The following is a 13,656-nucleotide window of genomic DNA, read 5'->3' on the forward strand; positions in this document are numbered from 1 at the left end:
CGGCAGACGTACGTGTTTTCCATCAGAAAACGGAACACGGGAATGGAAATGATTTTGATTCCGAAATGATGCTGTGGTTCAAGTGCCTCTCGCTCCTGTTCTGTGTGGGCTGGGATCCCTGCCCAGGTTATGTCTTCCATAATGCGGCGCAGCCATGCAGCTGTCCTGAAGTGGGGCCTGCCTCACCAGGAGGCACCACAGCAGCATTTCACAATCACGCTATTTGGGTAGCAACAGATTTTAGTCAGGCTAAACCTCTTTCCTCTTCAACAACTTCGTTCTCCAGGGCCCCGATCCTGCAGGGAGCAGATCTCGGAGCACCAAGTTTGCTGCTGATTTGTGACCTTAACTATCAATAGCCAGCGCGCGGCCTTCTTTCCTTTGGGAGTGAGCTGTCCCGGGGAGCGGGGGAGGGAGAGGAGAAAGGGGTGGGGGCGAACTCTTGGATTCCCTTCTGAACTCTTCCACCGCCTCAAGCGGTCATGGGAAAGTCACTTATCCTCTGTGTGCCTTGGTTTCCCTACCTATAAAATAAGGGTCCATGAAACTTGCCTGTCCTGGGAGGAGAAGAGTGAGGGTTAATTTAGCTTTGTCAAGCACTAGAAGGGCTAATTATTTATAGTAGATCTTTAGTTGTGTCTGGGATATCAGGCAAAGAAAATGTTAATGGAGGCAAAGGAAGTAATATATACACTGTTTATTTATTTTTGTAGTTAACTCACTGCAGTCTTGCTACATTAGTGAGAACATCAGGTTTTGCAGAAGCCTCCCGAGGAGTTTGCCTGTAGCTACCCTTAAAGCTAAGCTTGAATGGGATTTGAATTTGCTCACTAAAGAGTAGCAGTGCCAGTGCCCGCCACAGAAAGTTTGTGTTTGTGACATCCAGGGATTTACACACCTTGCCATGAAGGGGAAGACTTTCAGGACAACTTTAAATCCTCAGTGGAAAGGGTTTGTTTGTCTTTTAAACATCTCACCTTGTGCGAAATCTAACCTCACCAGTATTGTCCTGGTAGCGTCGCTTCTCCCATCCTGCAGCTGCTCCGCTTCTGCAACTAGACAGAGCTAATCGGCTGTAGGGTCTCATCCCGGAACCGAGTGAGGGAGCAGTTTCTGTTCCTCGGTCCAAGCAGATCAAAGAACTCCCATATGTTGGGATGGGGCCTATGTATTTTAAGTTATATAAATGAATCTATAAATGAGCATTCATTGCCAGTAACTAACATACTCTGTGGCGTCACAGTGTGAGCCAACAGCGGGAGAACTACCCACAGCTGGCACCATGGAAGTATTCGTGTAGATTGGGCTCTGGCATCTCTGCCATGGTGCTGTCTATCCCTGCTCAGTCTAGACACCAGCCTGGTTTAACACTGCCTGCACCCGAGCTGTGTCCACGCTCCTGCAATTACTACACTGATGGTGGGAGAATGCTTCGAAAAATTCTCACCATAGACAGCCTAGTGCAGAGTGCTCCATAGGAGAAGCAGAGCATGAAACTGACCAGGCTAGTTCCACCTTCAGAACTGCTTGAAGAACAAAAATAAACACAGGGCAGCAATGTGGCAAACCGGATCAGGTCATGAAACTGGAATAATTGTTAGGCTCTCAGCCAGTGCCAAGAATGCTGGTAAGGAAATCTCTCCCAACGGCTTGAGTCCTTTTGTTAGAGCCTCAATCAGGGGGCTGTGACGTGAATTGACTCTTTGTTCTTCACCCAGTGCGCAGGGTTTAAAAACTTGAAATCATCTCTCTCAAATATCCCGGTGCCTGGGGGGGGAGTTGGTCTTGGTTTTGAGTTGGATTGTTATCTTGTTTGTCACTGTTTGGAGCATCTCCATCTGAAGGGGAGGGTTTCTGCAATCTAAAAGGGGCACGCCCAGCAAGGATTAAAGATGTTTATTTTAGAACAGATATGTGCTGGTCCTTTTTAAAAAAAAATTTCTCTCCCCCCCCCCCCCCTTGCATGGAACTGTGGCCAGGTGAACCCCCTGGACAGCATTGCTCTCGGATTGTGCTGGGCTGCAGTAAGCCACCCGGAAAGGGGTGGGTTGGTTCTTAATAATAATTTGGGGTTTCCTGGTCTCTGCTGCTCTCTGTTGTTGTTGCAGAAGCACCTGGAGGTCCCAGTCAGGGATCAGCCCCCCGCCCCCGGTGCTAGGTGCTGCACAGACACACATGAAGATGGTCCCTGACCTAACGAACGGGCGTGAAGTATAAGACGAGAGAGAGCGGTAGCTACCTGGCTTTGTGTACTGCCAGCAGTGCCTCCCTCCTGCCAACCGCTCCGGGATTCTCTAGGTAATACATCAAAACCCTAGAGACTGCCAGGCTGGAGCAGACCTGAGGTCCATCTAGCCCAGTATCCAATTTCTGACCGTGGCCAGCATGACATCTTCCGAGGAAGGCATCCGAACTCCCCAGTAGCAGATGTGGGATAATCTGCCTCCCCCATCGGCTCTCAGCCTGATCCCTAACAAATAGAGTCGTGAACCCTGAAGCACAAGGCGTAACCTCCCTCCTAAAGTGTTTGTTCCTATAAACCGTGCTAGCTTTGGCCAGTCCCGTGAGCCATGTCAGTGTCCCTCTTGGAATCTACGCGACCTCTGGCCTGGGCGATGCACACTAGACCTGGCCTTACTGACCCACGGGGTTGTCTGTGCTGTACCTGGAGCTCCCTCGCTGCCAAGAACTGGAGGCACTTCACACAGTTGTAAAAACCGGAGTGAGCACACCCCCACCTTCGTTCTTTTCTTCTTTCTCAGAGGCTGATCCTGAGGGGAAAGAACAAATGTGTAGCCTTGAACAAACGGGAGGGTCGGGTCTGCACCAGCCTTTCCACCGGTGTTGAATTACTTTGAGTTAATTGGGGTCTCTCTTAACTCGAGGTAAAAAGGAAGTAGAGTGAAGACAAGCCCCTGCCCAATTGTTTCCCCGCACACAGCACCACGAGGCAGGTAGTGCTGCCTAGGGGATAGAGCACCCACGTGTGACACAAAGTGCTGGGGATTATTATTCCTACGTCGTTATTACATGCAATAAAGGCCTTGTCTACACTTACAAGCTTTGCCGCGTCAACTGTGCTGGTAGAATTAAAGCAGCAGCCCTGCCTTGTGTAGACACTAGGACGTCTGTCTAAAAGTGCCGATGCTGCTATAGTTTAATCCGATTTGGTGACGTGAGGTAAGCCATGCTGCCAGGGGTGGCTCTTATGTATTTTGCTGCCCCAAGCACAGCAGTCAGGCAGCCTTCAGTGGCATGCCTGCGGGAGGTCCGCCAGTCCTGCGCCTTCGGCGTACCTGCCGCCAAAACCGTGGGACCGGCGGACCTCCCGCAGGCATGCCGCCGAAGGTTGCCTGACTGCCGCCCTCACGGCGACCGGCAGGCCGCCCCCCCCCGCGGCTTGCCACCCCAGGCACGCGCTTGGTGCGCTGGTGCCTGGAGCTGCCCCTGCATGCTGGTCTAAAGTGCCCTATAACGGTATTACTATGGCCATGCTGAGGCTTTCATCAGTATAGCTATGGTGGTACAATAGCAGAGCCCTTCCCAATGTAATGTAGAGCAGGCTTAAGCCTTCTGTATAAGCATGCGTCCACACTAGGAAAAAGGATGCTTCCTTTGCCACATGTTAACACGCTAAACCCTAGCGAAGACAAGGCTGCTTGTAGTTTTCACCTGCGTTAGCAGGTCACGGTAAACACAACCGGGGAGCCCTAGGGTTTATTCTCGACCAGCTAACATGTGTCAGAATGCCAACCGCCCGGGCGGTGCTAGGATTTTGGGGAGAATGAGGAAATTTCTGTATTATTTGCAGGTCTGTGTGCGGGGGGGGGGTAGGACGGGTTACTTGCTATGGCCTTAGATCAAAAGCGGCCGTTAGGGAAGCCAAGCAGGAAAGGTTAAACAATGGCCCCGAGAAGGGACCATCCCTATGGACGCTGGAACACAATAGCCAGAATTAGAGCCATGAAGCGGTGACTCCAGCTGGTGTGGATGCACCTCCAGACGTCCCAGCGACACACCCAGGGGAGCGCGGCGCCATTGAGAACGTGGTAACCTAGGCAGGGCTTTGCCCCATGGCTGCTGTCGCCCAGGCTAGGCTAAGCTAGGTGCCAATCACCGGCGCTAACCCCGCAGTGAAGACGCACTGTTGTTGGTGCCGGCGGCGTTGTTGGTGCTGTTTAATACACCCAACTAAAGACACTTCCTGCTCGAGAGCCGGAGAACGGAGGGTGCAAGGGGGAAGCAGGAAAACAGGATGCTGGGAGGATTTTATTTTAACGTATTAAGCCCCGACAGCGTGTTTTGTAGGCCAGAGCTGAATGGGGAGAGGGTGGTGGCTGGTAAACGGGTCGGACGGCGCTCAGCATGGAAAAAATGTTCTCTCCTTGTCACGTGCTTTCTGGTACGGCTCCATGGTCTCCCAGGGGAGCGATGGTCTTGTTTTGACCAAGCTGGGGATCGGGTTTGCCTTTAAACCTCTGGGACTTGAGTCAAGGGGCTGCTGGGAACAGCAGATCCCTTTCTGGAGCAGGTCAGCGGATGGAAAGCTGTGTGGGCGTGAAGATGATCGTGGCGGAAGCCGGAGGTTGGGAGTTACAGGCTATTGGCTGTAGATGGCGGGTTCAAAGCCGGCTCAGGTGCGTATGGACTCTCATTAAACTCCCTTCTACCACGCTGCCTATTTAAATAAACCCCTCACCAGTGGCTAGGCAGCTGCCGGGCCGTGCGGCTTTCTATGCAGGCTAATATTGTCTCATTATCTAATATCCAAGGGGAGTGGGGCACCTCTGAAAAATCTCCCAGTGCTCCCCCATCTGCCTGACTTTATTCACCTGCTGTCCTACACTTCGAGTGTAAGCCCTGTGGAGCAGGGGCTGGCTCTGTTCTGGGCTTGTACAGCACCTAGCGCCGGGGCACCCTGGTCTACCATTGGGGGGAACCGCATGGTTAGAAAGCAGTGCCTGGTGGGTTTTCAAAGGGTGCCTAACTCCCATGGAAATCATAGCCCTAAGCATTTGCACACAGATGACCTGTTTCACTGGGGCAGCTTTGCTGTGTGCCTGGCAGCAGTCTACGTGCGCTTGGGCCAATGGACAGGGCAGATGAAGCCGAAGCAGAGCAGGTTCGAGCTTATCCTGGGAGTGTTTCGGATGAGGACAGAGGTTTGGTGCTTTGGGAAATCCCATTAGGTGCCTCTCTGCATCTTTAGGCACCATAAATACCTTTGTAACCTGGCCTTGGGGCGCAGGTGTGATACAAATATAGCAATTGAAGATTAGAAGCGTAGCAGTGTCAAGAGGCCGGCTAGTCCAGCCCCCTGCACTGAGCCAGGACCAAGTAAACCTAGAGCATCCCTGACGGGTTTGTCCAGGCTGTTCTTAAAAACCTCCAGTGACGGGGATCCCACAACCTCCCTTGGACGCCTGTTCCAGAGCCGAACTAACCTTAGCGTTAGAAACGTTCCTAATCTCAGTCTAACCTAAATCTCTCTTGCTGCAAATTAAGCCCGTTACTTCTTGTCCTACCTCCAGTCGACCTGGAGAACAATGGATGGCTGTCTCCTCTTCACATATTAGGTCCCCCCCTATCCGTCTTCTTTTCTCGAGTCTAAACCTGCCCTTTTTTTTTTTTTTAAACCTTCCCTCACAAGTCAAGGTTTCTAAACCTTTGATCATTTTTGTTTCTCTCTTCTGGACTCTCTCCAGTTTGCCCACATCCTTCCTAAAGGGTAGCACCCAGACCTGGACACAGGACTCCGGCTGAGGCCTCACCAGTGCTGAGTAGACTGGGACAAGGACCTCCCGTGTCTTACGTGCGACACTCCTGTTAATACACCCCAGGATGATATTAGCCTTTTTTACACCTGCATCACATTGTTGACCCCGACAGCGGGCAGCTGTTCAGAGGTGAAATGTGCCTGTTCTCTTGAGCACCCTCCCAAAACTTCACCCAGTGGCTGATCCCTTCATTGGTTGCTGCAGCAGAGACGCCTCGGATTGAATGAGTTAACCGCCCCCCCCCCCATCCACACAGTGTGCCACTGCGAGGGCTAGATTCGGGGAGCATGGGGGCAACTTGCCCTGCACAGGGATGAACAGGGCGAGCGCGAGTGCTCTCACTCCAGCACGCCACATAAGCACTATGGGAAATCGGTGTCGCTCCGTTGAGATCAGTGGTGCTGTGCCAGTGGAAGATCCGGCTCTAGCGTCTGCCTCCCTTGTGCATTTGCCATGGAGTTACCCGGGTCGTGCACAGTCTTAACAAGGCAAACCCTGAGAGGCCTGTGCTGAATGATCGCTGGAGCATTCGGCCCAGCAGGTGCCACAGAGATTCCTTGAAGACGTTTGTTTGGGTCTCAAACTGAGCTCAGAACCCCCGCCTACCCCGTCTCCCTTGCTGCGTTTGGCTCGTGCGCCTTTCCTGTTACACGTAGCGCAAACACGTCCCTCGGAGAAGGGATTAAGGGCTGCATTAACAACAAAACCAGCTGCTGCTGCTCTGAACAGTGCAGCTTAGAGACTAACTTCTGGGGCTGGGAGTTTCCAAGGGATATTAGCACTCCAATTCCCACTGATCTGTGCCCTTGTTTGCCTGTCTGTGCAATAGGAGAAGGGGAGTTCAGTGGGGCAGCATTTCCAGGGTTTCTTTAACCAGACCGGCTCCGTTCCCTGCCACCAGCCTGTTCCCAACACACTCAGCGTCAGCGATGTTGGGAAGAATTTGACCTATATTCGCGAGGTGGTGACTTAAAAATGGCCCAAAGCCACAATTTAGGCATTTTTCCTCCTCCGAAAGTCATGATTTTCTGAGCCCCTGCCCACCGCATGGTGCTGCTGGAGTCCGTTTGCAATCCTTGCTTCAGGACTGAAAGGGACCCCGGGGGCGGCTTATTTAGCCTCGTTCACTGACTAGGTTGAAGTCTCGTACGAAAGGTCACTTGTCTGGCCTTGTCTTAACCTCCCTCCTGTTTCAAAGCATCTTCCCGCCCAGCCAGGGCCAGGGTGCAGCCTCCTGAACGGGAGGTACGAAGCGGAGTCACCTCACAGCGGCGCGGGAGGCTGGAGCCCAGCAGTAACTTTGCTCAGAAACTCGTGCGGTCAAAGGAGTAAGCGTGTGCCGATCTGGCTCCGGCTAGGCCAGATGGGAGCCTACGCTGGAATCTCCAGCTACTGTGCCTGTGGTACCCTGCTGAGCTCTAGAGCCGGTCCTCCTTTGGCCAGGGAGTTTAGGGGTCTCCTAACATATCCGGCTCGGCAGGCAGTCTTCTCTCCCTGCCATAGCCCAAGATCCAGACTACCAGCATGGGGGTGTGTTGAAAGGGCCACTGTTAGGGCAGTGAAGCCAGGTCAAGGCACATTGTTACTATCAAGTTCAGCTGCTGCAAAGAGAAGCCTACGACGTTCCCTGCTGCCATTAAAGGCTCAGAGGATGTCGCCTCCAGGTGAGCCCGTGAGCTGGTTGGCAGCTGGAAAGCAGATGCCAATTGCTTGGCAAAGAGAGCAGAGAAGCCAAGCCCAATCGTTGCTTCCTGCGATGGCATCACACCGGCGGTGGATCTGGTCCGGTTTTGTCCACCAAGCACTCGGTGTGTTGGGTTTCACCTGCTGCGTTCCTCTTACTCATCGGCGGGAACCCGTTAACGTGTCCCAGTTGGCACTGCGTCAGAATATCGTTTGGGGCAGCGGCCGAGCAGACCCCCATTGTACGGAGCCAGTATGATGCCGCTTGATGCTGCTGCCATCTCTCGCAGTGGACAAAAGTGCCCACGCAATATCTGCGCTGAGCAGCTCCTCGGCTTGACTTCGATGCCCGCCAAGCCCCAGGGCCTGTGTGTGTGTTTATGGAAATGACACGGACATCGGCCTACAGCATAGCTTGAAGCACAGAACGTGCCTCTTCCATCCCAGCTCTTCCAAGGACCTTGGCTGCTACCAGGAAAACTCCAGGGCCTGCTGGGAAGAAGACATTTTCCTCTGGTCTCCCTTGCACCCTGCATTGGTAGGACGTAGCATAAGAATATAAGAATGGCCCTACTGGGTCAGACCAATGGTCCACCTAGTCCAGTATCCTGTCTTCCGACAGTGGCTAGTGCCAGGTGCCCAGAGGGAATGAACAGAACAGGTAATCACCAAGTGATCCATCCCCTGTCGCCCATTCCCAGCTTCTGGCAAACAGAGCTAGGGACACCATCCCTGCCCATGCTGGCTAATAGCCATTGAAGGACCTCCCCTCCATGAACTTACCTAGTTTTTTATTTAACCCTGTTATAGTCTTGGCCTTCACAACATCCTCTGGCAAGGAGTTCCACAGGTTGACTGCATGTTGTGTGAAGAAATACTTCCTTTTGTTCGTTTCAAACGTGCTGCCTATTAATTTAATTTCATGACCCCTAGTTCTTGTGTTCTGAGGAGGAGTAAATAACACTTCCTTATTTACTTTCTCCACACCAGTCATGATTTTATAGACCTCTATCATATCCCCCCTTAGCCGTCTCTTTTCCAAGCTGAAAAGTCCCAGTCTTATTCATCTCTCCTCATACGGAGGCTGTTGCACTCCCCTAATCATGTATGTTGCTCTTTTCTGAACCTTTCTAGATCTTTTTTGAGATGGGGCGACCACATCTGCACGCTGTATTCAAGATGTGGGCGTACCATGGATTTATAGAGAGGCAATATGATATTTTCTGTCTTATTATCTCAGTGATGTCTGCAGAACACTGGGGGCTCGGAGGGGAGGGAGATGCGAGATGAACTATTTTGTTTCTATTCTGTGGAGGTTCTTATACCGCACTCATCACCGCAGTATCTGAGTGAGCAGGGTGACTAATATCTGTCTCGTGTGGCTTGGTTGCTCATCCTCTCCCCCGCGGGAGACGTGTGTGCAGTGAAGTGTCTGGTTTTGGTAGCACACACGTGGCTCTGTGGTAGGGAGGGCAGGTCAGAGAAATGTCCCTTGCCCTTGGATGGGCCTTAGTTCCTGGGGGAGTCGTTCCACAATCTGGGATTGGCCCCCGGAGAAAGTTCTGCTCCCACTCAGACGAGTACGTCATCTGTACGGCACCCCGTGTGTCAGGGGAGCGACATTGCCCACGATCTTCACCCTGCGGAGTCAGGCTCGGTCACCCTCCCTGGCCGCAGGCCGTGGAGCGCCTTGTAGAGGAGGAGCGAGACCTTGCCTTGGATTTGGTAGTCGGTGGGGAGCCGGTGCAGCGAGCGGAGGACAGGTGCGATGAGCTCGCCACAGCCTGTGTTGCTGAGGAGACGCGTGGCAACGCGCCGAGCGAGGGGCAGTTTCTGGGGTGCTGACGTCTTTGTGCCCAGGTCTGCCACGTTGCTGCAGCAGAGCCGAGGGGTGACCATGCTCATTCCCTTTCACCCTGGGCCAAGATTTTGACAAGGAGGCTTGGGGGGGGGGCCTCCATTTCTGAGTCCAGATTCTGAGAGGGTGTCTGCAAAGGAAGTTAGAGTCAGAGTCTAAAATCAGCAGGGACCACCCCAACATTGCGTCTGAGCTGCGCATTACGCGGCACCAAACCCCACCCCAGCACCCTGGTATGGAGCCCAGCAACCTGGATTAGATGCAGGCCTCACAGCTCTCCAGAGACTAAGCACATGTGGGCTGCAGGAGGCAGAGCCTGAGGTCCCTGCCATGGCAGGGGGTGATGAGGTGAGATATGCCCTGTGAACTGTGCCACATGCTGGCAGGGTAGGTGAATTTCCTCCCTCCCCCCCCATGCCTGGTCCTTGCCAATCAGGCCCCGGGGGAAGATTCTGAAAGTGACAGTCCATAGGAGACGCTTAACAAGTTCATCTAAGGCCAGCCGGGACCGTCATGATCAGCTGTTCTCACCTCCTGCCTGGCCTAGGCCCAAGATTCCTGCTCCAAACCCGGGACTTCTGGTTGAGCCAGAAGCTGATCGTTCAGAAGCCATCCCGCCTTGCTCTACCAGCTCCCACCGGTTAGTGCCCCTCCCTCTGTCAACACTGGACTGCCTGAAAATCTCCTTTCTTTGTCACCCTCTTGCAATGTTGGGCCAACTTCAGGCCCCCCCTAAGCAGACCGGTCTACGGTTTTTATACAGCCCACATCACCTTCCTCTCGGAGCAACTCCCAGTCTTTAATGTAGTTATTTTCATAGAAAATAAAGCAGGGCAGTGCTCCTAGCCTCATGGGACATGTGGGGAAACTGAGGCACAGAGCGACTCCGGGATTTGCCTTGGGTCATGCCGGGAGTCTGTGGCAGAGCGGGGAATTGAACCCAGGTTTCCCACAAGGCAGGTGAGCCCCCTAAGCCCTCGTAGCCAAGAATCTCAGGGCAGGTGCTGCTAGGATCTACCAAAAGGCACAAAGGTTCTGTGCATGTCACAAAAGCAGCAGTGAAATCCAGCCACAAAAGCCTCTTTGTCCTGTGTTATTGGACGTGACCCAGCGCAACCTGGGGCAGCACAAGGGGAACAGAGCCCGAAGAAGGAGCGGCATCAAATTAGTCAAAGCCTGTCAAGCGTTCGATAAGGGGAGGGAGGGAAGATGCAAAGTCCCAGGGATTTCCTGGCGCTGCAGGGGCTAGTGAGATGGGCCTGGACCAGGGAAGGGCTAGCACGGGCAATGGAAGGGCAAGCGGCCCCTTGGGACGGCTCTTAGGGGAGGTCGGTCGTCACGGCCCATTCAGCTGCCAACGGACACGATCGCAACGGAGGTTTTCTGACGGCAACTTGTTTCCCTGAGCAGCCGCCAGAGACTTCCCCTCGCTGACAGCTGGGGCCGGATTCAAACCCAGCTCGGCCCGGTGTCTCGTTCCTAAGCCAACAAGTTCTGCCAAGGAGCCGCACCGGCCTGCGGCGCCCTATTGTTTGGCCAGCGCCGCCCTCGGCGAGGCAGGACGCGGCTCCCTTTGGTGTGGAGCCAGAAGGAGCAGTGGGGTCAGCCTCAGGTAAACAGAGAACCTGCTCTTTGCTCCTTCCCCAGAGCATTATCCTATTAGTGCAACTAACCACTGCCAGCTGGGATTCAACCCAGGGCCTCCTCAGTGAAATACAGGCTTCCCCCAGTTGAGCTATGTAGAGATTCAGGGATTTAGGCTATTATGTTTGGGGGGGAGGGAGAGATAGTCACCACTAACATCACAAGCTGGGACAAGCGAGTCTATCAGCATGCGGCTATAGTAGGCTCTTATCCTCTAGGTGAGCGTGACGTAACTGAGCCGTGCGCTCCATTCATAAGGGCCGTGGAGCGGATTCCTCTTGCCCTGCGGGGAGGGTCAGGAACGCCACGTTGTCCGGTGGCCTCCACCTTGCCGGAGAAGCGGCATTTCAGGGATCGGAGTCGGGAGATTTGAACCCAGCGCCGTGGCAAGCACAGCAAGCGACTCCAGCGTGGGGAAGAAAACGCCCTTTGTACCGCTCCTCCCAGCCACGTTGCCCGAGGCACCCTCCCCTGGTGACCCAGGAGAAACAAACTCGATAAAGTGCCCAGCCACGAACTGGAAACAAAGGCTTCTTGCCTGCTGCGAGTGGCGTCTGTGCTGAGCCGGGCTGCTTCCTTCCTTCCTCCATCCATCCGTGGTCATAAATATCCATCGCTGGGGTGGCGCTTGCTCTTTATGACGGAGCCCCCTGCTGGGAAGTGAATCTGCGAGCACTGGGCTCCCTGTCTCCCTGCCCAGCAGCCGGCTGACTCAGAGCGTGACGCTGGGAGCCGAGCGCTATAAACCCCGTGGCAAAGGCTGGCGGGTCCCAGCTGCTCTGGCAGAGCAGAGAGAGCGTGAAGCCGAGGAGAGCGCTGAAGGCAGGTAAGGACGGGGGCTGTTGTTCTGGGCCAAGCCTTGGTCCCACTTGGAAGAGGGAGCTGTTTACACCGGAGACCTTTTCCAGCTTGGCTTCTACAGGGGCGGGAGTGAAAACTAGCCAGGATGCAGCGAGGGGCTTTGATGGCAGGTAATTCAGGCAGGAGAGATGGGGTTGGGGGGGGGTGCAGTTTCTAAGCATGGCAGTTGTTTTTTTGCCCTAGTGACATGTTGGCTGATTACCCTTTGGCGAGGCAGCGCTGGCAGCTCCCCCGACCCAGGTGTCTGGGGGAGACACGCGGGCCGTTCGCAGCAGAGCAGGGCTCAGCAGGGCAGAGGACGGAGGGCTCTCCCTGTGGGTTTGGATTGGGTAGGGTGACCAGACAGCAAGTGTGAAAAATCAGGACAGGGGGTGGGGGGGTAATAGGAGCCTATATAAGAAAAAAAAACCAAAATTGGGACTGTCCCTATAAAAGTGGGACATCTGGTCACCCTAGTGTTGGGAAATGCAAATCGGGGCCCGCTGGCTCTGCAGATGTGACCCCCCTGGCTCTGCAGATGTGGGTGTGGGGGAGGGGGCAGGATGTGGGGTTTAAGGGCTTTTAAAAATCTCTCATTGCTACTGACAAAAATGACTCCAGTATTTTAAAATATCAGCGCTGCTGATTGAAGCAGAGGGGAGCTGGGAGTTAGGACTCCTGGCTTCTAGTCCTAGCTCTAGGAGGAGAATGAGGCTAGCAGATTAGAGCTGGTGGTGCTGGGAGTCAGGACTCCTGGGTTCTATCCCCAGCTCTCAGACAAGAGTGGGGTGCAGTGGGGTGGAGAGGGAGCCAAGACTCCTGAGATACGGAGGCAGTGCTGTCTAGTACCTACAGTCCTGCAAACCTAGGTTCTAGTCCAACTGGGTCACCTTGTGAGAATCCCCTCTCCTCTCTGCCTCAGTTATCTCATCTGTGAAATGGGCACAATGATATGTGTGTGGTTTGAGACCCTCCAACCCAAGGGCTAGACAAATGCAATGTGTTGGCTGGTCCTTCTTTGCCACTTGAGCAATGGGGCAGATTCTTCCATCCCACCTGAACTCTGAGCCTCTCTGGCTATTGAAACACGAGGCTGCGTATCAGGGCCCTAGCGCTTTGCTCCACTGCCCAGGCCCCTAGCACGGCTCCACCCTGCCCCGGGAGATTACTGCCAGCCCAGGGGCTCTGGAATCTAAGCAGCTGGATGGGTTTCTAGCAGAGGAAAACACCCGTTCGCGAGGGGCCACGGGAGATGTTTGCTGGGCCCAAGGATGCCTCTGCTCTGCCATGAGACGGCGCCTGGCTCCTTTCTCCACCTGCGCTGCGTGAGCGCCACCCTTTGGGTCAGGGCATCATCTGTCCCCTTCCCCCCAGCTCCTTGGTGCCCTCGGGCGTGAGCCGTGCTCCGTCGGTAGTGGGTCCCAGGAGCGTTTGCCTCAAGGGGGCTGGGTTTGAGGGGGCTGCTGGCTGGGGGGTAGCTCCTGTGAGGTGAGGTGAGTCCGTCCGTAGGGGTCTGCTCAGCATGAGCACCGGTGCTAGCGTTTGCCTCGGCAAAGGCTCCAGGGCTGTAAGGTGCAATAGAGCCCAGCCCCTGCCCCCAACTGCTCTGAGTCCTTCCCCCCCCACCCCACTTCAGAAGCAGCTCTCTAGGGGGAGGAGAGGACGGGGGCCTACCAGGTTGGCGATCCAGCCCCTTCCACCCTCCAAGGCTTTAACTTGCTGCTTCTGGTTCTTCCTAGGAGGCGTTTGACTCCAGGTGCTGGACCGGGTTTCCTCTGGAGGGGGCAGCTGCCCAGCGACCTGCTCCCCAGCGGCTGACTCTCTGCCCGGGCCTCAGCCCCCGACTCCACCGAG

Source organism: Emys orbicularis, chromosome 20, assembly GCF_028017835.1.
Source record: "Emys orbicularis isolate rEmyOrb1 chromosome 20, rEmyOrb1.hap1, whole genome shotgun sequence".
NCBI lineage: Eukaryota > Metazoa > Chordata > Testudines > Emydidae > Emys > Emys orbicularis.